This window comes from Mus caroli, chromosome 3, assembly GCF_900094665.2.
Source record: "Mus caroli chromosome 3, CAROLI_EIJ_v1.1, whole genome shotgun sequence".
Lineage (NCBI taxonomy): Eukaryota > Metazoa > Chordata > Mammalia > Rodentia > Muridae > Mus > Mus caroli.
Window position 1 is genome coordinate 142,321,471 of NC_034572.1, and position 24,083 is coordinate 142,345,553.

Consider the following 24,083-nt stretch of genomic DNA (forward strand, 5'->3'; position numbering starts at 1 on the left):
GTTGGGTGGCCTTCACTGCTATCCTTCGCCTTATCTTTTGAGTTAGGGTCTGTCTCTGAACCGAGTACTCACAGATCCTTCTGTTTCTATCCCAACAGCTCCAGGGTGACAGCTGTATAACCACAGCCAGTCTTCTGTGGGAGCCTAAGATCTGAATTCAGGTGTTCAGGCTCATGGCACCTTTCAAACAGCTAAGATATCTATCTCTTCAGGGTTCATCTTTTCTTTCTGCACTGAAATAAGTTTATGAAAATCTCTAGAAAGCACAGTTTCTGTCAGCCATCTGTGAGTTTGTCCCTCATTTAGACTCAAGTGTTTATAAAAGTGGGTGTCTGAAAAGGCCAGAGTTCAAGATTTCTGTGGGCTGGTGCAAGCAAGATCTCAGAATATACTAGCACGGTCTAAATTGAATGTTCTTTTAATCTTCCTACAACTTGTTACAATCTGGTACCAAGCCCACATCTGTGACCTGGCTTAAGGACCAGAGGGATTCAGGGTATTTGGAAAAGACTGAAACAATTCTGTAGGCACTGGTCTCATTGTAGCCACTAGCACAGGAAAATTAAGTCCTAAGTGTAATAGGAAGCAGTAGCACTACAACCTGAGAACTGTTCAGCATAGTATAATTCTCTGCATAGTCCTGTCAATTCAAGAAACAAGGGCCTGGTTTTAGAGGGCACAGAAGAGCCTGGCAGACTACCAGTTCCGTTCCCCATTTTTCCTCATCCTGTGCTTACAGTCAGACTTGCAAGCACATGTACTTGCTGGTGTAATGCAGGGCACATTCAAGTGTAATTGTACTTTAACTATTACAGTGTTTAGAGACGGTTGCACTTGGACTCCTTCCCACACAGTAAAAGTGGTGCCAGGCCGGTGACAGCCGGCCTAATTTTTTCTCCTGGAAACTCTTCAGTGCACTCTTTTCTCGCTGAGACGAAACTCTAAAGAAATAGGTCCTGTGCATTTTACACTTTCTTGGATTCTGGACGGCCTTGCACACGCTGTCCTCTCTGGAATGTTCTAGAATGTTCTCTCTGTTCTCACAATTTGCACAACCAGGCCATTCTTTTGTAAATGTGTCCAGCCTTTTCAGGTTACCCTGCTTAATCCTGTTAAGATAGTTGCAGTTCTTCTCACATTGTTTAAGTTACAATAACAATATATGTCTTTATTTTCCATGAAGGAGAAGGCTATACCAATCTTCCTTCTCACCCTGTCTCTGGGGGTCGAATCCAGTGTCCAGCATATGGGAAGTATTTGAAGTAAACTTACTTAAAATAATTGTGACAAAGATACAATGTAAACATTTTTCATTCAGTTCTATGTTGCTGACGTTATAAAATTAGAATTAATTCTTAAGAGAAAAATAATTTCTTCAGATGGAAAATATTACACACACACACACACACACACACACACACACACACACACTATAATATGAGGATCCTCAGGAGAAATCCTGAGCAAGAGATCCAATTCTAGTGTGTTCCTGAACTGGGGAACTAAAATCAGCTTTCAACACTAGTTCTTTCCTTGTATTGAGGGAAAAAGAGAATTCCAGAAGCTACACGACCTTCATGGGGCTACAAGAGTGGATCCCAGAGCATTTGGAGTTAGAGTTCACTTAGGGATTATTTCACAGTGCATGCCTACCACACACTTAGAGTAGCCCGCAAGAACACATCTACCTGGGCTGGCGCCATGACTCAGTGGGTAAGAGCACTGACTGCTCTTCCAAAGGTCTTGAGTTCAAATCCCAGCAACCACATGGTGGCTCTGAAGACAGCTACAGTGTACTTATGTATAATAATAAATAAATCTTTAAAAAGAAAGAACACATCTACCATTGCAAGAATGCACGCACTGCCTTCTGGTGGCAGAAGCTGCCAAGCTTTGAGATTTGCCCTCAAAGAGTGGGACCATACTCTAACAAACAAATAAAAACTAACTTTTCCCATTATATTGATGTTTCACAGGCCCGATAGCTAGAAGAGCAACCTGACTGCATCCATGAAAAGAAAGCCATCTATTTTCAGAATGTAGAATAAAAAAGAGGTATGACCAGCCTCCCTACATGCTCAGTCAGCCGTGTCGGTCCTGGAGAGCCAAGGAGAATTTTTACGTCTAAAGGACGCACATCTCTGTGTCTCTTAGGATCACTGTATGGGAAGAGTCTACATAACAAGCATATGGGTGACAGACCACAGGCTGTCCTCAGAAAGGGCAGCGTCTAGTGATGAGTGGGGAAGGTGTAGGTGGTGAGGTCGGGACTGTGGTAACTGTGGGAAGCCATCACGTGATATGGGTGATGTGTTATCTTGAAATGCAGAACGTTAGACCACGGGCCAACGATTCCTGTAGCTCTCTGACTGTCAACATGGCCTGGGCTCCTCGGGAGTGCAGGCTGACTCTTGGATTCTTGGACACTTGTGCAGCTCTTGCTGGTTATGACAACGCTAGGAAGGACTTTATAGGGTAGAGCCCGGCACCACAATTGTCCAGAAAAATTAAGATAGTTTTGCCTATAAAGTGGATCTGTATCTTTCATGATTCTCAGATACTCTTTTTCAATATTTATGCAGGTGAAACTCTGCATGACTGATAATTATCCAAGCCTAATTCTTTTTGACTAACAATAACAACAACAAACGTAGTGTGTTGTTTTCATAAACTTTTAAAAAAATCCTAAGATGACATACACGGAGGGGACCTGTGTGCTGTTTTATTCTGAACTTTGATCTGTATTGCGTATTATATGAAAACTGGACTTGAGGGTGGGGAAAAGAATTCTAAAGAAAATTTCAAAGTTGGGTATCTATCAAGGTGAAGGTGGATCTGGGGGAATTGGGGAGTTAACGTGACCAAAATATCAATGCAATTCTCAAATAATTAATAAAAATATTATTATAAATGATTTCTTATAATCCATTGCCTGTGGCAGATCATCAGCAACCACTGCCCTTAGACAGGTTGCAACCTGGGATATTTTACTTGTAGAAAAGACATGGACAGGTGCGAGCCTTCCTCCACCCCTTTGTGCTTGCTAGTATGGCTGTGTCTTAAATATACTATGTACTATACTATACTATATTATACTATACTATACTATACTATATATATCAGAATGTGTATATATATTACAGAATCATTACAGAGGTTATACATACAAATTTCAGATTATGCCCTTTGAGGGAGATGTGTGAGTTTTCCTAGGATGGCTGGAGCTGCAGCAGCTGTATTGGGCCAGGAGGCAGAAGCAACAGTTGAAGTTGGCAGAGCAGTTAGATTGAGGGAGCTTATGTCTACGACGCTGGAAAGCTGCCACAGCCCAACACTCAGGCCGTTATATGTGGGAGAACATATTTTTATCTTATTTGAGCCACTGTTTGGGTGTTTGTCACAGCAGCCTCACGGAGGTCCTTAGTAATATAAATGGGATAACCAAACTATAAATAAAGCCTAGCGTACATCGCAAAGTTTTTTTTTCCCCCCTTGGATATCTAAACTTAAAACTGGTTTTAGTGGTAAGTAGGGGGGAAACCCTCAGCATGATAATAAAATCAACAGCTTGAAATGGACATTTCATTTTGTTTTCTGTCTCTCCCTGTAATCAAGAAAACAGACCTGGCATAAAAATGAAGGAAGGGAAAATAGCAGATGCACATCCAGGGAGGGGAAGCACACTTCATTAGAAACAGAGATGCTGTGAGCTTAATTCACAATTTTAAAAAGCACAGTATGCATGTGCTTCTGGCAGACGCACTATGCTTTTCTTCTAATTATATTCATATGTAAATATACATATATAAATATACATGCTCATCCAACTTTCCAAATATATACAATGGACATATTCCATAAATTTAAAAACAGTAACTTGAAAATAGAATTTTAAAAAACACATAAGGGATTTGAAATGGTTTATGTGTTTGACAAGCATTTCCAAAAATAGAGATTTTTCTTTATGAATAAAAAGCATAGTGATATTTTGGGGGGCATTACCCTTAAACTGTACAGCATTCCTCAGCCTGATCAAAGGTATTGCCTCCCACTGTATCATGATATTGTGTTTACAGGAGAAAATCAGGAAAGGTCTGAGCCAGAGTGCCATGGAGCCTGTCTGTATGCTGGACCCTGTCTATCAGAGACACAGAGTGAGGCTGGGAGTTGGCTCAGGGAACAGATTGAATACCTAGTGTACACAGAGCCCTAGGTTCGATTCCTGGCACAGCACAAGTATTCTGGTGGTGTATACATGTAGCCCAGGGCACAGGAGATGGAGGCAGGAATATCCGAAATGCCAGGTCATCCTCAGCTTTGTAAGAAGTTCCAGGTCAGCTTAGAGTACCTGAGAACATGCTTCAGAAAGTAAAACAAAAACTACAGTCAAAGCAACTGCTATAGGCGGGTAATTCAGAACAGCAACTGTTCACCGGGCTCACAGAAGCACAGAATTTGCAAGGGAAGGAAGTCTCCTGCTCGGGATAAGAAGAGACACTGCAGCTTCAGACCCTGTGAGAGGACTGCAGTGGAGCTGACCCACTGTCTCCCTCCCTCTCCAGAATCAATATATGGCAAAATTATCAGCACCAATCTCTGGTAAATAAATAGAAATCATTCTTGCTTCAAGAGATCAGAGTACCCGGGTGGTGGCGCACACCTTTAATTCCAGCACTTGGAAGGAAGAGACATGGGGATTTCTGAAGTTGGAGGCTAGCCTGTGGTCTACAGAGTGAGTTCCAGAACAGCCAGGGCTACACAGAGAAACCTTGTCTTGAAATACAAACAAAAGAAAGAAAGAAAGAAAGAAAGAAAGAAAGAAAGAAAGAAAGAAAGAAAGAAAGAAAGAAAGAAAGAAAGAAAGAAAGAAAGAAAGAAAGAAAGAGAAAAAAGATATCAGAGTAGAGAGATTGTGCACATTTGATTTTTTTTTAGCACATCTTCACTTTTGGAAAGTGGAAAAAAAGAAAGTGAAACATTTTTATAAAACGAGCCAACGAGCCAATGGCAACAACTGAGGCTAAGGGCTGCACTAAAATATCATTGAGGGAACTACCCACAACACACACAAATATATTTGTATGTGTATGTGTGTGTATGATCAAGAGGACTACCTGCAAAGATATGTGTGCTATATAGTCATGTATCTATGTGATACATACATTTTACATGCTATTCAAATCTGTAATCTAGAAAGAAATAGCACTAAGACTTGAAAGTAATAACACTGAGACTCCGCTTCACTTCAAAAGATGCTGATGGTTTCTGGCTGCAATGGATACTCAGGAAGTGTTGCAGTCACGGCTGGAAGGTATGTGTGCCATGTCTCTCTCTGAAGGTATGTGCACCAGGTCTCTCTCTGAAGGTTTGTGCACCAGGTCTCTGATGGCATGCTTCTGTGCTGAAATGGTCAGCCTTTTCTGGGAATTTCATATTCTGTTTCCCTGGTTTGCAGTTAGATTATGAACATGCTTTGCAAGACGTGCTGAATCCCATGCTCTTTGCAGCCCTGGGAATTCTATTTCGGCTACATAGCATTTCTCATCCTGGAGAACTTAGCAGTCAACACAGCATGTCATCTGTCAGCATCCTGGTGGGCATTTGCACGCTTTTGGAAACACAACCTTATGAAGCCCCACAGTATGCACACCAGTCCACTGACCATTGCCCAAGACCTCTGCTCTTGCTTTCTCCTTCAGTGTTTCTTTCCCTGCTTGTTTCTATACTTTATGATTCAACTACTTTTATTAAAGTTTATTTTATTTCAGGAATCATTTATTTTATGAGTACACTCAAGCTGTCTTCAGACACACCAGAAGAGGGCATCGGATCCCATTACAGATGGTTGTGAGCCACCATGTGGTTGCTGGGAATAGAAATCAGGACCTCTGGAAGAGCAATCAGTGCTCTTAACTGCTGAACCCCTAGAATGGACGTTTTTCATCTGTAATAAATCTTTTGCACTTAGAGAAAACATTGGAAGGGAAAAAGAGAACACATACCTACAGACATGCAGGAGGAGAAGGAAAGAGGGGGAGAAGGAGAGGTGAGAAGTGTGTGTGTGTGTGAGGGAGACAAAGAGACAGAGAGAGACAGACAGAAAGAGAGACAGACAGAGAGAGACAGAAAGAGAGAGAGACACACACACACACACAGAGAGAGAGAGAGAGAGAGAGAGAGAGAGAGAGAGAGAGAGACCAGAAAGATACCATCCCGTCTCTATAGAGCAACAACTCAAAGATGGAGGCACTTAGTTTGAGTGGTTACCAACTGAATTTTCATTTTAAAAAGACTGGAAAACCCAAGAAATATTTAATTAAAAACCCACTCCCTTTGTGGTTTCTGTCTGGTCCTGTCAAAGAAACCTGGACAGCGCTGGGAAAGCCACACCCTTCAGCACGTCTTGGAACCGAATGTCAGTCCTCAGAATTGTGCCTTTTCTTCAGTGTACACACTCAGGGAACTCAGAGGCAAAACAACAGCTCAACAGCAGCTATTTCAAGCCTTGTAAAACCCACCCAGAGATGCAGAATGATTGAACCCACAAGCCTCATTGTAGCATGAAAACAGGGGGGAAGGTCCTTAGATGTATACTCTTGTCGTTGAGTAAAACTTTACAACACTCAGCCAGTATTCAAATTAATAAAGTCTTTAAGAAGAACTTGCACTTGATTGGCTAATCTTTGAAAACGCTTTACATAATGGTGGCCTCACTTAGCTCGCGCCAATCCCTGAATATTCTCAGGCGTAATCTAAGCAAAGTGTTGCTAATATGGGGTATGATTCTGAGAACCATAGATTAGAAACAAAACAAAACAACAATAACAAAAACCAACCAAACCAAACAGTTTAGTTAGGTAATGCAGCTTGAACCTGACATCCCAGGACGAGGAGACAGAAGCAAGATCAGAAGTTCAAGGTCACCCTCACATACACAGAGAGTTCAATGAGAAACTGGGCTACTGTCTGAAAGGGGAGGGGTGGGTAAGGGAGAGGAGAGGAGGAGAAGAAATAAAATTAGCAACTGACGCAGGATCATCCTGGACCTGAGTCTTAGGCCTAACCTAAAGCAGTACCTACCCCTTGGCATTTGTGCTGGACATAAGGACAGTGCCATCTAGACTCTTCCCTCTCCATTTTTTATCCCATTTAGTTATTTTATTGCCCAGTTCCTGCCAGTCTTTGTGTGTACATTCCTCTGTTTTGTGTAAGAGTCATTAAGCATCCGGTAACCTCATTTGTACCTTGCCCATGTGTCACCTAACTTCCCTATTTTCTTCTGTATAAAATGTTTGATGCTCAATTTGACAAATTACATTCAGATTCTACACAATCTCTCCTGTTGGTCTGTCTGTCATTCCCTCCGATGCTTTGCCCACCTGCCCCAGAGACCCATTCCACGCAGACAAAGGGATCCAGAGGGTCTGCGGCAGATCAGAGAGAGAATCCTTACCCCTTGAGACTTCTACTTAGACTTTTCATCAGGGGGCGACTCTTCCCAGGCTAGCTGTGGGCGTGGCTCGCCCCTTTCCATCAGCACATGGGCGGTACCACGTTCCTTTCTCTGAAGTCTTCTGATTCATTCCTAATATTCCTTTTCACTAGCATAAGCGCTTCCCAAGTCTGGGTTACTCTACAACCTGTAGGTTCTTCCTTCTTTCAATAAGCCCAACTGTGCCCAGGTATACGCTAGCACGCTAGCGACCCATCCTGAGAAACTATGGTTCACTCCTCTTCCAGTTCATCCTACCATCAGAGATTTTACTCTCCACACTCTACTTGGTCCTAAGAGGTATTCATCTCTCAGTGGGCCCTCTGGCCCTGAAGGCAATGAAGCACACAGGAATGAACAGAAAATCTTAGGGATGTTTCTAGGGAAAGGAACAACTTGAATTGTTCTTAAAGAAGATGCCTGACTGGAAGGGAGGGGAGGAACTTGCATCCCCAGTCCTGCTATCACCATGGAAGTATGGCTGGTGGTCAGGGCACAGTGGGCACTAAGGGAAGGTCTTTGTGTCGAGCACTGTGGCCAGCACCTGGCTTGCATCTGCACCCGAATCCTCTTCCCTCCATCACGGCTTCCTGGCAGTCAGGTTGACTTCTTCAGTTTTCTTGGGCATTTTATACTCATTATAGTATCTGGAATTACATGGACATTTCTCCTACAAGCTCTTTGTCGCTGTCTGCTCTGAAGCAAAGATTCATGATGCCACACGCTTGTTGCAGGTAGTGCTTAGCTTTGCGATCTTAAAAAGCTGTGCTTACACATTAGGTCCGTTTCAGCCTTCCACAGATGTTTGCTGAACGTTTGATTGCTTACCATGCACAAGGCCACAGGTTAGGTGCCAGGTGTCTAATACAAACAAGGATAGACTCTTAAGCATCTCAGCTATGCCTTTCAGGTCCTATAGCATTCATAGGAACAGTCACTTCAGTCCTACTCCATGTTGCTGCTCCCTCCAACCCTCCCACTCTATTTGGAGGACTGCAAACGTTATGGGGAGCCAATAGAAATTTATTTCGTAGCCAACATAAATGTGTCTGTAGTCTTTAAGGTCATGTTGTGTGGACATTCTGTGGATCTACTCAGTTACTGGCTCTGTCATCCAGGCAACTATTTTCCACTATAAGATGCAGGATTTGTGTGTTTATCTCATGAGGTTGTAAAAGGGTTAAATAAGATACTCTGCTTGGGCTGGAGAGATGGGTCAGTAGTTAAGAGCACTGACTACTCTTCCAAAGGTCCTGAGTTCAAATCCCAGCAACCACATGGTGGCTTACAACCATCTTTAAAGAGATCTAATGCCCTCTTCTGAAGTGTCTGAAGACAGCTACAGTGTACTTACATATAATAAATAAATAAATCTTAAAAAAAAAAAGATACTCTGCTTAATGGGTCTAACACTGCTATGTGCTTTTGATATACCACAACTTAGTGGTTTTAAGGTGAATTTTAAAAAAAAGAAAGGAAGAGGAAAGGAAGGAAGGAAGAAGGAATGAAGGAAGGAAAGAAAAAAGACAGAAAGAAAGAAAGAAAGAAAGAAAGAAAGAAAGAAAGAAAGAAAGGAATAAAGGAAGAAGGAATGAAGGAAGGAAAGAAGAAAGACAGACAGACAGAAAGAAAGAAAGAAAGAAAGAAAGAAAGAAAGAAAGAAAGAAAGAAAGAAAGGAAGGAAGGAAGAAAGGAAAAAGAAAGAGAGAGAGGAAGAGATAAAGGAAAAAGGAAAGAAAGAAAGGAAGGAAGGAAAGAAGAAGGAAAGAGGTCACACCCAGTGTGAGAGGGTGGGGAGCTCAGAGGACAATTTGCAGTACCTAGGTTCCACCAACTGGGTCCTGAGAGCAGCTTAGGTTGCCAGGCTCGGTGACAAGTATCTTGATAGCCCCTACCTTTCATCTCAGCCAGCGCACTGAGTGATTTGAAGCCGCTGACTCAGTTCCTCTTAACACAGTGCTCACCATTAGCAGTGATTTTATTTAATTAATGAATTTCAGCTTTTCAGTGATTGGGAAAGCGTACTATAGAATGATTCTCCTTTAACCTCCAGTTCAGTATCCGAAGACCAGCATGAGGCAGTCTGTACTTGATCACAAAAGGGCCTTTGTATTTACGTGCTTTCCCTCAACTGTAGGCTGGTGGAAATGTTTGGACCACGTCAGAGTTGGGCTGCGCTAACTGTGACGTTCAGGAGACTGTTTGTTGTGCCTTGTCTCAAGATCTAGTGCATCCTAAAGCATTTGAGAAATACCCAATTGAATCCAAATCCACTGGTCGCCATTGGCAACATCCAAATGACAACACTTCTCAGAAGAACACAAGAGGCCTCTGAAGTGGGTTGTATCCTTTCTTCCTGCTACAGCTCATTATTGGCACTCATTTTAGTCTCTCCTCTGGGCCCTTCACCCCAGTCTTTTATACTAGAACACTTGGAGTTCTTGGTCAGCCTTTCTTCCAGATCTTCTCCAGCTGGCTTTCCTACCTTCACCTCAGCACTAACACAGCCCACAGCTCACCTCCTCTATCTGCTTCCCACACCTCCTCACCACCACGCCCTTCCCACCCCACCCCTCCCACCCACCCACCCACCCACAAGCTGTTCATGCATCTGTCCTTGGATCCTTTCCTCCCACTGGCTCCAGGTTCACTCCCCCAAACAACATTTCCTCCAAGCCTCTCTCTCAGCCTCTGCTTGTTCACTTACCTAAGAAAGCCCACAGCCCTCAGTCCAGTTTTTAAGGCTCTACATAAATCTCTTCCCACCTTTCCTAGAAACATTTAGATTTAATGCTTGGCTCTGTGCGCTCTCAGCTCTAGTCTGGAAAACTCACCCACAGTCCTCCTCTAGCCCATTTCTTAGGTCCTCTCCAGAGTTTGGCTTCTGCTGTGTTCCCATTGTCAGTACACAGTTCTATTTTTTCCATCGGTACAAATCCTGCCTGTCCTTCCAGATAGAGTTAGAAGCCCATTTTATTCACAGGATTTTCCCTCTGTATCAGCCAACAATGACAGACTTGTTCACTTAAATCCTGTCACAGATGTTTATTGAGTGCTTACTATAGACCAGGCAATATGGTAGGTGTTAGATTACCAGGAAGAATGGGGGTCAACTCTATTCTGAAGAATCTCAGCTCCCCACTTCCTAACTGCTGTAGTATTTACAAGATGACTCACTTTGGCTCTAGTTACATATTTCTGATAGCCCCCCCCCCCACCACCATCTTCTTAATCTTTTCAGATGGCTCTAAAAATATCTTCCAGTGAGTGATTTATACATAATGGAAGTTTGTTTCTCATCGTGCAGGAGGCGGAGAAGCCCAAGGTCAAGGTGCCTGCAGATTCAATGTTTGGCAAGAGTTCCTTTTCTGTTTCCAAGAAGGCGTCTCCCTGCTTTGTTCATACAGAACACACACCTCCCTTAGCTTCTCAAAGGCCCCAGGCCTTTTCATGGGGACCCGCATCCCAAGTGATCTAGTCATACCCCGAAAGCCTTACCTCTTAATACTGCCACGCAGCAGCAGGAGTTTCAACATATGGATTTTGAAAAGGACAAACATTTGAACAAACATTTTCCGTGAAATGGGGTCATGGTAATGCCCAGTTCTTAGGAAATCAAGAAGTGTTATCTGAAGAAACTTGTAAGCTATGCCACCCCTGCTGGGTGCCAGGGATCAATTAGGAAGATTCCTTCTCCATAAGCTGCCATGTTAACAGTTGACTGAACTGATCCAAGACCACTAATATCTACAGTATTTGTTGCTCTGGGCTCTACTATTTATAAAACTAAAATCAGTACCTTTATCTATACAATTTTTTTTCTACCTTCCCTGCTTTGGATTCATGGGTAAACACTTGGAGCATAATTAATGATCATCCACTATTAATGGAGTAGGCTGTGATCTTCCTGGGCTGGTACAGACACCACAGATACATCTGGAAGTCAAGTACATGGTCATGTGCACAGGAAATTCTGTGGGGTTGCCCCCCGAGCTGTTTAGGACTGGGGACTTGTGAGCATCTGCAGGCAGAGGTTGTCAATATATTTGAATGACAACACAGACTGGGAGCACTCTGAGATAAGGAGGCTGTAGGTGACCATAGGGTTGGGTGTAAGACATGCAGTACACAGTGTTATCTGGTCTCTTTGGGCCTTTAAGGGAAAAGCCAGACTCCTATCTCTGGGTAACCGTAATCACATCCAACAGACTAAATCCCCAATTTGAACTTTTTAAAATGAAAATATTCCAGCTATTTTTTTAGATTTATTAATTTATTTTATGTATATGAGTGCACTATAGCTGTCTTCAGACACACCAGAAGAGAGCATTGGCTCCCATTACAGATGGTTGTGAGCCACCATGTGGTTGCTGAGAATTGAACTCAGGACCTCTGGAAGAGCAGTCAGTGTTCTTAACTGCTGAGTCATCTCTCCAGCCCCAAATATCCTGTTTTTATATTGATTTCATATTTGGCTTTGGAACATCACAATGAAGTACGATTGAAAGTTTTTGACATTTGACTTCAATTCCATTAAATTCTACCCATCAACTTGTTAGAGATGCTGAAACCAGAGATGCCTCAAATGGTCACCAACAATCCTTCCCAAATTACATTAGGTAAGGCTGAGGAGTCAGGGAGATGAGTCAGTTGGTAAGGCTCGGGGTACATGAGCATGAGGGGCTGACTTACATAAAAATCCAGCTGTGGTGTCAGGATCCAGAAATTCCTGCATTGGAGAGACAGAGACAGGTGGATGTCTGGGGAGTTTTGGCCAGTATTTCTAGTCAATCTGTGAGCTCCAAAAACTCTCCAAATGAGAGACCCATTCTCAAAAAAAATTAAGGTGGAAAAATGATTGAGGAAGATGACTGACATTAAACACTGGCCTCTACATGTACATCTACCTACTTACACGCATAACTATACCACACACACATATACATTCATCTAGCTACACACACACAACTATTTAACCACACACACTCATATACACCAGTTTTCTCAGGCCCACACCCAAATAGACAGAGAGAGGTGGGGGAGATAGGGAGATGGAGAGGAAGAAGGAGAGGGAGATGGGGGGACGTGGAGGAGGAGAGAAAGAGAGGGAGAATGCAGTAAATAAATACATTGTAGCAGGATAAGTATGTTTGTATTAGCTTAGCCCTTGGGCAAACTTATGTTAGAATTTTAAACAACAAACAGACAAAAAAAATCGGATTTAATTTTCTTGTTCCCAAATATGGAAAGTTTATACATTTGAAATAAACTTTCCTTTGGGTATCACTGACATAGGTAATAGCAAGGTAGAGATATTTACATAAGTAGAAAGTATGTTTAAAGCAGAAAAAAAATGTAAGCACTGTTTTTCAAACAGTATCGCCCCTCTGAAAGAGAGAAAAACCTCAATAGAAGGAACTCCTAATTGGGCCTTATAAAAATTTAAACAGAAAGTCATGTTAAACATTAACTATCTTTTTTTTCCCCCTTCTACTCAAGGTAAAAAAGTTTTGAAGACCTATAATGGCATTGTTTCTTCTTAGTGACTTACAAAGGTGCTACCTGTTTATAAGCCGTTTGTTAATTATCAAGCTGTAACCCTGAGATGAATTTGTCATGGAAATCACCCGTGGAAGCACCGAAGAGGGAAACAGTGTGCGGACCACTGCAAGGGAGCAGCGTAGCCAACTTGAGCTTTGCAGTCATTATCAGTATCATTTCTGGACCATCCTTGCTAGACGGCAACTCCCACAGGTCCAGAAGGTATTCCTCACATCTATGTGTTATAACGTTGCTTTTAATTATTTATAAAACAAGCAAACATTAAGAGAGAAAGACTCTGTGATACAAGACAACGAAATGAGTTTGAAAATCTACTTGATTTTCTTTAAGAAATTTGAATGTAAAATTTTATTTACTGTTTTATATGTGTCTGTGCATGTGTATACAGTGTGTGTGTGAGGTATGACAGTGTGCATATGCAAATGCCAGAAAAGGGCACGGTGGAGTTGGTTCTTTCCTTCTAAAGTCACTCTGGGCAGAAAGTCCCTCTGCCGTGGGAGTCATCTAACCCCACCCCACCCCCTTTGTTACCATAGCCTTTGACTAATTGTCTAAAAATGAAATGAAAAACTCTATTTGACCTAGGAGATTACATGAGTAGAATATTTCATTTCTCTTCTTATTAGAGGTCACTGGTGGTTCATCAAGACAAGGATGTAATTTTTAAACTTCTTTTAGATTTATTTGTGTGCATGAGTGTTTTTTCTGCTTGCATGTATGGACACCATGTGTTTGCTTTGTGTCTGAGGAGGTCAGAAGAGGGTGTCAGATCCCTTAGAATTGAAGTTATCTTAGTGTGTAATCTATGATTAAAAGTGAACAATAGATGGCTGGGGATGTGGCTCAGAGGGTGCTTGCCTACCATTTGATCCTGAGAACCTAAATCAAGCACGGTGGCTTATGCCTGTAATCCCAGCACACAGGAGGTGGAGGCAGGAAAATCAGGAATTCAAGGTTATCCTTAGCTACAGAATGAGTTCAAGGTCACCCTTCAGAACATAAAACCTTGTTTCAAAATAGTAAAGTAATAATAATAATAATGATAATAAATGAGCTACACATTCCTTGTTAAGGAAGAGCAGGTTAGAGTATTCAATACATTAAAATGAATAATGAGCCAGGTGTTGGTGCTGCATGCCTTTAATCCCAGTACTTGGGAAGCAGAGGCAGGTGGATCTCTGTGAGTTCAAGGCCAGCCTAGTCTACAGAGTGGGTTTCAGAACAAACAACAAGCAAACAAACAGAAAAAAATCAAGCAAGAGTTAGATTTATCATAGTAATAATTTAAAAGGTCCGATGAACTTTCATTATTATCAGATTTTTTTTTGTTTTGTTTTGTTTTTGGTTTTTTTGAGACAGGGTTTCTCTGTATAGCCCTGGCTGTCCTGGAACTCACTCTGTAGACCAGGCTGGCCTCGAACCCAGAAATCCGCCTGCCTCTGCCTCCCAAGTGCTGGGATTAAAGGCGTGCGCCACCACGCCCAGCTCAGAATTATTTTTTAGTTAACTGGTTTAAATAATTGTCAATGTAAAAATTTTGCTTCCTTTCTCCTTAAAATGTCAGCAATGGTCATTTATTAAAGATAGAAAAATGCGTGGAGTCTGAGATTTAGTTCACTGGTCGAGGACTTGCCGGCATGTATAAGGCTCTGGGCATAATCCCCATCACTGAGAATGGAGTAATTAATTGATTCGCTGCTAAATAACAAAATGTCAAGAAAATAGTCAGCAGTATAGCTTAAACCACATGGAATTTCTTATAATACACAGGGGCTGGAAGAATGTTCAGTGGTCGGACACATGACAGAACTGTGTGAAGCCCAGGGTTTGATCTTCAGCTGGGAATGATCCACCCCTCCCAGTCTCTCTCTCCTGGACAATCCTGCCCAACCCTGGGTTTCCTGTTCTCCTGGCTGTGTGGTTGGCCTGTCACTCACTCTCTGGACTCCAGTGGTGTCCCATGCCTGTGTATGGGTTCCTTGGAGACGGAGTGCTCTTGATCTGTCATACAGTCCTATCGTCCTATCCCCTCGTGAACAGACTCCTTCATTAAAGTCAACCAGCAACTGCCTTCCACTCTTCTCTTGTCTGCAGGAGCACAGCATTCCTCCAGTGCTCAGGGCTGAGTCTATTCAATCTGTGACGCTCATCTGGGTATCCATGACAGTGTCTTCTCAACGCTGCCCGCAGCAGAGAGCAGTTGCTGCACACGGGAAGGGCTACTAAATCACACTGTGTTTTGTACACTCAGCCAAAAGAAAAGAAGGATTTAATTCCGGCCCATCATCCTTTCCCATGTCTGAGCGGCCTGACACCCTCCTCAATCACATAACTAATGTGCGGGAAGAATGAAAACTCTGAAAAACCGGTGACCCAGAAAGCTGAAAACCAAAAATTATGAAGCATCAAATGATACGCTATTTGTCATTTTTCTCTGACATAAAATAGATTCTGCTTAAGTGTCCATGTATAAAAAAATGTTCTAATATTGAATGTTTTATATTATTTTAACACAAATGCATGTACAAAGCGTTCATTTTATTTTAAACTATTTATTTAAAGCTCAAAACAAGGAAAGGGAGCAAATCTGTGAGTCAGTCTATTTTTTAAATCAAACACAACGTTCCCCTTGAAATGCTGGAATCATAATTTGACCTGTATATGCCACATATGTAACTTCATCCCATATTTAAACATTTCACTCTATTTTAATTGTGAGTAGCTTTAAAAATCCAGGACTGAAAGAAAGGTGGCATCAATTTCTCACATCCTGATGCGAGCTAATTAGCTAATGAATTGGAGGATAGTTGAATGCTAGGGTGGAGAGGTGCGGAACACACTCATGGCAGGTACCGGGAAGCGAGCAGCTTTGGGCTTCGGGATAGGAAGGTATTCAGTAGGTGCCTCCTTGATGGTTCTTGTGGTTTTGCTCCCTACTGATTGAAATGCTAATTCTTAGCAGAGTCCTGAGCTCCTGCAGACCATTTCTCTTGTTCTCCTGAAGATGCTCACCACAGCTGAGGATGTTCCAAGGAAGCAGGATGGGAACCTTTCTGGCTTTATCAGTGCATTGTTTGCTACGGAGATTGTATTGCTTAGGAATTAAGCAGCCATAAGAGACTCAGCCTCCATCGTAGCCTGAGTGAAATGTACACACAATTCTCTCAGGAATGAAAGCAACCTGGCAGTGCAGCACATTGCATAAAACCCAAGCTTTCAGGTCCTTCAGCCCAGGAACACATCCTTGTCACTGGAACCAGTGCAGCTGCAGGAGCGCCAGCATTTGTATGTGTGCATCAGGGAACAGAAAACAGAGGAAGGGGAATGTCACAAGCCAATACCACAGAGTCAAGGGCACTACAAGACTTGCTCATAGCAAGGAGGCTGAACTCACTGCTGCCAGGTAGGGGGCCACTCTCCGCTCACCTAAGACAATTCTTAAAGAAAATCTTGGGTCCTTGTCCAAATCCCAGCAAGAATGACAGAAGAGTGAGTCACTGGTTATATGTGTTGTAATAGTCATTGAACCTTGGCTTTGTGGAATTTTCCGTGAAATGGGGTCATTGGGTAATGCCCAGTTCTTAGGAAATCAAGAAGTGTTATCTGAAGAAAGTTGTAAGCTATGCCACCCCTGCTGGGTGCCAGGGATCAATTAGGAAGATTCCTTCTCCATAAGCTGGCATGTTAACAGTGGACTGATCCGATCCAAGACCACTAATATCTACATTATTTGTTGCTCTGGGCTCTACTACTTATAAAGCTAAAATCAGTACCTTTCTCTATACCATTTTTTTTCTACCTTCACTGTTTTGGATTCATGGGTAAACACTTGGAGCATAATTAATGATCATCCACTATTAATGGAGTAAGCTGTGATCTTCCTGGGCTGGTACAGACACCACAGATACATCTGAAAGTCAAGTACGTGGTCATGTGCACGGGAAATCCTGTGGGGCTGCCCCCGAGCTGTTTAGGATCAGGAATTGTGAGCATCTGCAGGCAAGATCAAGCTGCACTGTACTCTTTATCCCCAGGACCAATATGTTTTGTTCGTACAAATAGAAATCAATGTGGCACAGCAGAAAGGTCATAGGACTTGCCTCTGTGTGACCCTGGGCAGCAGCACGCTGCCTGGAAAATGGGAAGGAGTGCTATAGCCGACCTTCCCCCAATTCGGAAACACTTAAGGAAAGGCTTTAGAAAGTGCAAATCACAAAGCAACAAACTCTAAGGCTGGAAGATATGATGGAGAGATGCTTCCCGGAGAGAGTGTGGCTGGAGGACTGAAGAGATGCTTCCTGGAGCGAGCGAGAGTGACTGGATCTTTTTTTTTTTTTTTTTTTTTTTGAGGCAGGGTCTCACTGTGTATAGCTCATTCCCTAACTTGTGATCCTCCTGTTTCAGCTTCTGCGAGACAGGACTACAGGTGTTCCTTTGGCACCTTGTTCAGATCAAATAATGCTTTTCCTTTAGAAAAGCTAATGTCTCTCTATTCCCTGCCTAAATTTTAGTCCTTACATAAAACTGCCTGGGTTTTGTTTGTTTGTTTGTTTGGTTGGTTTTTTGTTTGTTTGTTTAACTGATTATTGTTTTTCAAGACAGGTTTTCAGTATGTAGTTCTGGCTATCCTAAAATTCACTTTGTAGACCAGGATGGCCTTCAATTCAGACATCCAACTGCCTCTGCCTCCTCAGTATTGGACTTAAACATGTGTGCCACCATGCCCAGGTTAGACACTGTGTGGTTTGCTCTTTACAGTAAACAAGGACTAAAGGAAGTGCAGAGCTGGTCATAGAGTGTCACAGTCATTGTAGACTTTGCTGTTATTCTGTCTAAACTCTCTCCCCCACTCCCCCCTCCAACAGCCGATCCCTTGGAGGTCAGAAGAGAAGGAGTCTCCTGGAACTAGAGAGTTATAGACAGTTGTGAGCTGCTGAGTAGGAACTGTGCCCTTGCCCGCCCTTGGCAGAGCAGTAAGTGACCTTGACCACTGAGTCCTTCCACAAGCTCCTTTGTTTCAGCCCCACTCTCTTGCTCCCTCCCTCCGTTCCTTCACAAGGTGCTCACCTTCTCTGATCGCAAGGTGAGTTTCTGTCTGAGCTGCTTGGCTACTGAGGTTGTGCAGAACTAAGCTCTCTGTCTTTCCTCAAGGATGATGTCGTTGTCTCAGGACCTACTGTCAATTTCCTCTTTAGTGGGAGTAATCAATGAACGTGTTGATCACATTAATAGCAGAAATGAAACAGAGTGATCTTCTCTCTCTCTCTCTCTCTCTCTCTCACTCAGACATATATGAATTTTTAAATTAAAAATTTCAGGTTGCATATGAAGTAATGAGTTTAATTATATATTTTTTTCATTCACATGGCCATGATTGCTGGCTGCAGTACAGAGCGGGTGGCAGCTCAGTTCATGGTTACTGAGATTGTAGGTACGCTGGCAAGTGGTCGAGGAAGAGGGATCACTGGCCAGGATTAGCCATAATCGTTAAATCCTGCTGGCTTCTCCTACTGCCACACCTAGGACCTTAAAGAAAGACCAGACAAGAAGGCCAAAGCACCATTGGCAGATAGTAAGATGCTGGAAGTTTCTTTTGGAATGGAGAGGCAAGACCCTCAAGGTCCCTGGAGTAAGGGTGACCATGGCCTATAAGACAGCTGCAGAGTTATGAGCTGGGGGTATGGTTTCATAGTAAAGCCCTTGTCCAGCATGCCTCAGACCCCAATTTAATCCCCAGCACCAGAACATAATTACTAGTATAGCTTGATGGTAATGAGCACCTTAAACAGGACCCAGATAAAGCTTGACTGGTAGAGTGCTCCACAAGCATGCACAAGGCCCTGTGACTGCTTTCCAGCATCACAAAAAATTAGCATTGTGATGCATTCCCTCAATACTGGCACTTGGACATGGAAGTACAAGATCATCTTTATCTACATAGACAGATGGAGGCCAGCCTGGGCTACATGAGTTCCCACCTCAATAAAAGGAAAGGAAAGGAAAGGAAAGGAAAGGAAAGGAAAGGAGAGGAAAGGAGAGGNAAGGNGAGGNNAGGNNAGGGAAGGGNAGGGNAGGNAAGGNAAGGNAAGGNAAGGAAAGGAAAGGAAAGGAAAGGAAAGGAAAGGAAAGGAAAGGAAAGGAAAGGAAAGGAAAGGAAAGAAAAGGAAAGGAAATCAAACCAAACCAAATCCACTCTCCCCGCCAAACCAATATAAAACAAAATATGGGTAATAGTGTAGAAAAGTCAATGGCCTCTTGAGAAAGATGCACAAAGAGGATGGTTCACAAGAGTGCTGGAAAGGAATGAAGACATACAAACATCTTGGGAGACCACCTGCATTTACCCTCTGTTCTCCAGACAAAGTCCCCTGGGTGGCCATCCTTTGTACTCTACACCCCAAACTGTTGGTTTTCTAGCAACTACGTTGACTGATGCACAGACTCATTGTTATTCTGGGAGGGAAAAGAAGCCAAGCACAGGTAGGTGCTTGTAGGTGTGTCCGGTGCCCTGACATGCGGGTAATTATTCCTTCTCAAGAGAAGATGATTGACATTGGCAAAGACACCATCTGCAGTATTAACAAAAGGAGCGTGATGGCCAGGACAACGGAAATGCTTAGAGATCACATCTCAATAACTGCATTTGAATACTTGATTGAGCTGTCTGTTTCTCTATCTAAAGCGCAGTCCAATATCTGGCTGGTCTATATCACTGTAGTTAAGGCAATATAAACCTTAAGATGAAAAAAAAAACAAAAGAAAAACAAAAAAAAAAAAAACCCAACCCACAATAAATACACATATACCAAGAGTAAAATAGAAGAATTTAATACAGTGTGAAACACAGTTATCTTCGAGGTCTCAGGATGAATTTTTGCTCTTTTTGGTTACAATCATGTTCTTAGTTTCCACACTAACCCTAAGAGGAGAAATATCCATGGTCCAACCATAACTATAAAGAGCTTCACATTCCAATCAGACTCTGCAGTGAACAGCTCACTCCCATACCATCTACCGAGAAACAAAATGGAAGAGTTCCTGTATACTCAGGACCACCGACACCCCTCCCACCCTACCCCAAGAACTGATTCTGGTGGGGTGACATTACTATACTTCAAACAAGACCAAGCACATTTTAAATCTCAAATCAGAGGAGGCTGTCATTTTATTTTTATTTTTTAAAAGATTTGTTTTATTTTTATGTATATGAGTACACTATAGCTGTTTAGATGGTTGTGAATCATCATGTGGTTTCTGGGAATTGAACTCAGAATCTCTGCTCTGGCCCAAAGACGTATTTATTATTATATGCAAGTACACTGTAGCTGTCTTCAGACACACCAGAAGAGGGCATCTGATCCCATTAGAGATGGTTGTGAGCCACCATGTGGCTGCTGGGATTTGAACTCAGGACCTTTGGAAGAGCAGTCTGGTGCTCTTACCCGCTGAACCATCTTACTCATTTTAAAGACCTCTGATATGGCGAAGGCCACAAGGACAACGCCTTTTACATGACTATGATATTTAAGGCGATGAAGGTCTGGCAGATACCAGCCGGAGAATGAACAATGATTGTTGACACACAGACAATGTAGGTGATAATGCTCAGTAGATATTTTTTGCACTGAATCATAAACATTATCCATTAATATGTAAGTTCGTAAGGAGAAACATACCTAGTGTCTTTCCATTCTCCTCCTTTCTCTTTACCATGCCACTATACAAAATGTGTTCATGTATCCCTATGGCCTGGCATAGGCATATGCATGTAAGCAGAATTATAGAGATAACGAGACAAATGTTTTATTAAATTTAATGCCTGATGCAGAATTTTAAGTTTGTTCTCTTCCACCCAAATTTAATGCTTTGGGGTTTGGGAACTTAAGGCTTGACAAATCAACTTTCTGTTCTTGAGTTAAAGGCAAATCGAAAGCATTCAGCAAACTTCATGAACATCAAATGTCAACTGCAACAGAAGATTCTGATACAGCCCTAAGAAAATCTGAAACATATGGATTGAGTTTCCCTTGCAGCACTTTAGCGTTTGAAAGGGAAATCTGTGCAAAAATGTGTCGCAGTCTTTCTGAAACCCCTAAAGTTGAAGAAACATTTTTTATTTATTTCGATGTAGAAATAGGGTAACCATTTTGCACCCCGAGAAATTTAATTAAGGACCAAATTCTCTTAAGAGTCGTCTGGCACAGGAGCTGGTGTGGGCAAAACCTCTATTTCTGTGGTCCTGAACTGCTATATACATTTAAAATACGGAATTTCATCAGTGGAGGGTTCAGGGCCTTTCTCTCTGGGGTTCTAACCACTCACATAATGCCCCTATCCTAAGCTGCCTGCAAGGAGCACACCCTCCAAGTAAATACAAAATAGAAGCAGGAACAACCACATTAGCTAAACAAAACCTGAAATGATGCTTCAAAACTCAAGATTTTTAGGCTGTCTCCACATCCTCAGAAGTTGTTACATCTCTGCTGATTGAATCACAGAGGAGGACTCCTCTGATGCTGGTTGGTTGTCTGGGGTAAGAGCTCAGACCTTGGTCCTCAGGAGTTTGGTCTGACTATCTGACATTCTGTTATGGAATCCAGTCAAGTCTGCCTTTTGCTCTGCTGGACTGTGGAGTTGCATACAATATGACAGGAAGATGGACAGCTGGACTCAAACAAATGCCATTATGGCCTGGTGTTTACAGGAGCATCCTTCAAAGGCAAGGAGTGTAGTTTAGAGAAGTCTCACCCAGGATAAGAAATCTTATTTCAGGAAGAGATCCAGTCATAAACATCAGCTTATGATTTGTTTTTCTAAATCAATCTCTCTCTCTCTCTCTCTCTCTCTCTCTCTCTCTCTCTCTCTCTCTCTCCCCATAACCTTTGGTTGAAGTATCTTGAGTTCTGTTCCTTACTGAATACCTGAGTCCTTATCTTACATTTGAACCCCATTTCCTCCTTTATAAGTATGGGGATAGTGGCCCCTCCGTTACTGAGCCGTTTCAAGAAAAAAATGAAATCAGTTATTTCCCTCCAAGAGTGTTCTGTGTGCGACTGATGCTCAGTAGATAGAACGTCTGACTCATCATGCTGTCTGACATGACTCCATGGTATTTTGATCCATACCCAGAAAATCATAAGGAATTAAAGAAAACAAAAATCAAACTATCAAAGACAGTACCTCTTGCTCTAATCATTGATGACCAAGATTACAGAGTGATTATAAAATATCCATCCTAAAATTATGATTATTATTCTGGCATTCTCAACGAATGGAGAATATACTGAGGGATAAATAGAAAATGAAATAATCTGATTTTGGTCTTTCTAAAAAATTAAGTATTAACAAGAGAAAAAATAACAATTAGAAACTTTAAAAGAAAATGGCATTTTTCACATATTAGATATTAAATAAAACTCAATTATTTTCTAGATTCCCTCTACCAAATACACTACTAACTTAATAACTTAAAAATGACTGCACTGCCCCCCTTTATCAAATATCAAATACTAGCTTGATAGATATTTGCTATTAGCAGGCACTGGGGACTAGGTTAAAAAAATTAGCCAACAGAAAGCATTGACTCTGATTAAGTAAATTCCATTGAACTCTTTCTAGTAAGCATTATTCAGGTCGTGAATGCTAATTTGTCCTGCAGGGGGCTGTGGGTAATTACCCAGAACAACTATCAGCTTTATTGAGTTGTTACAAAACAGTATTACTGAATGGTGTGCTGTAAAAGAAGAGAGCCTTGGTATGGACTCCTGGGAGAGGGTACCTTTTTTTTCCTTCTCTTATGGGGAAGATGGTATAGGTAAGGTAGAAATGTTAATAAACAGCCCTTTGCTGAGAAATGTAATGCCCTCTCTGTGTTATTTAATAGTCATGTAGAATTTCTGACATTCAAGGACATGTATCTGAGAAGTGCCACCCAGCTACCCGAAACAATTTTAGCTTTCTGCATACTTAAGATTGCGTCGAATCAGAGCCGTCTTAAAAATGAGGCAAACATGGTCCATTGGCTGCGTTCCAGCGACTGCACAGAACTGCTGACATTACTAAAATCTAGATAATTTAGTCCCATATGGGGATCCATACCACAATTATATTGTCCCTGTTTCTACACAGCCCTGATTTTGCACTTCTTTAAAGCCTGGCTTTTTATAATTTTAATTCCCTTCACCAATAAAGCAATTTGCATTCACACAGTCTTCTGCCTAAGTAAAGGGCAGGGGGGCGGGGGGAGGTGTAGGCAAAATCTGCCACATGACCTTTGTCTCTTTACAGTTGATTACAAGGATTCCTCAATGAAGCCATTCTCCCTCCCTGTTTAATTGACGTGAGCTATCACGATACTGTAACTAGGAAGGTGTGCAGGCTGTGGGTACACGAGGTGAGACACACACCTGTACAGACCTTGAGTCTGATAGGACACACACCATGGAAAACACTCAGCTGTTCAATGGCTGGCACTGCCCGTGGGGGTGGAGGTAGTACAGACTATGATAAAATACTGAGACTTTAAGAAAAAAAAAGGTATTTTTTTCTAACTCCCTACCATTGATAGAAATAACTTGAAAAATCTGCTATCTCGATCCATACTGGCTGGTCCTAATGCCTCATAAATGTTTAATAATAACATAACGATTTCCAGAAAACCCCTTTCTCTATAATTTGTACCAAACAGTGTTGAAGACAAACATCCCTGTGAAAAATTCATTTTCCTTTCTTTTGGACGCATCTTGGTATAAAGGAAAAGCAGCCATGAGAGGAAATGCGCACTGTATCACCCCAGACGAGTAGAGCCTGAGAAGGAAAGTACCCATGGCATTTTGTCCATCCTGACTTTGGGAGGAATCTAGTCTTTCGAAAAGGACATGTAACACTAGTGGGTTCATACTAGATACACGATCAGCTTCACTGCCAGGGAAAGTGAGAGACTTTATTTCATTATTTTTAAAAAATCATTTTGCTGTTGCTTTTTCTTTGTTCATGTTTGTTGAGATAAGTTTCTCAGTATAGCCTTGGC

General features: G+C 42.1%; 1 long non-coding RNA gene across 1 annotated transcript in view; it reads right to left on the reverse strand.

The window, feature by feature from the left end:
* Positions 1 to 12,179: 12,179 nt before the first annotated feature.
* The window catches only part of LOC115030602, a 206,329-nt gene continuing 194,425 nt past the window's right edge, over positions 12,180 to 24,083 (reverse strand). Inside the window, exon 3 of the long non-coding RNA XR_003836189.1 lies at positions 12,180 to 12,221. This is a non-coding gene — a long non-coding RNA (uncharacterized LOC115030602). The remainder of the gene's footprint in view (positions 12,222 to 24,083) is intronic.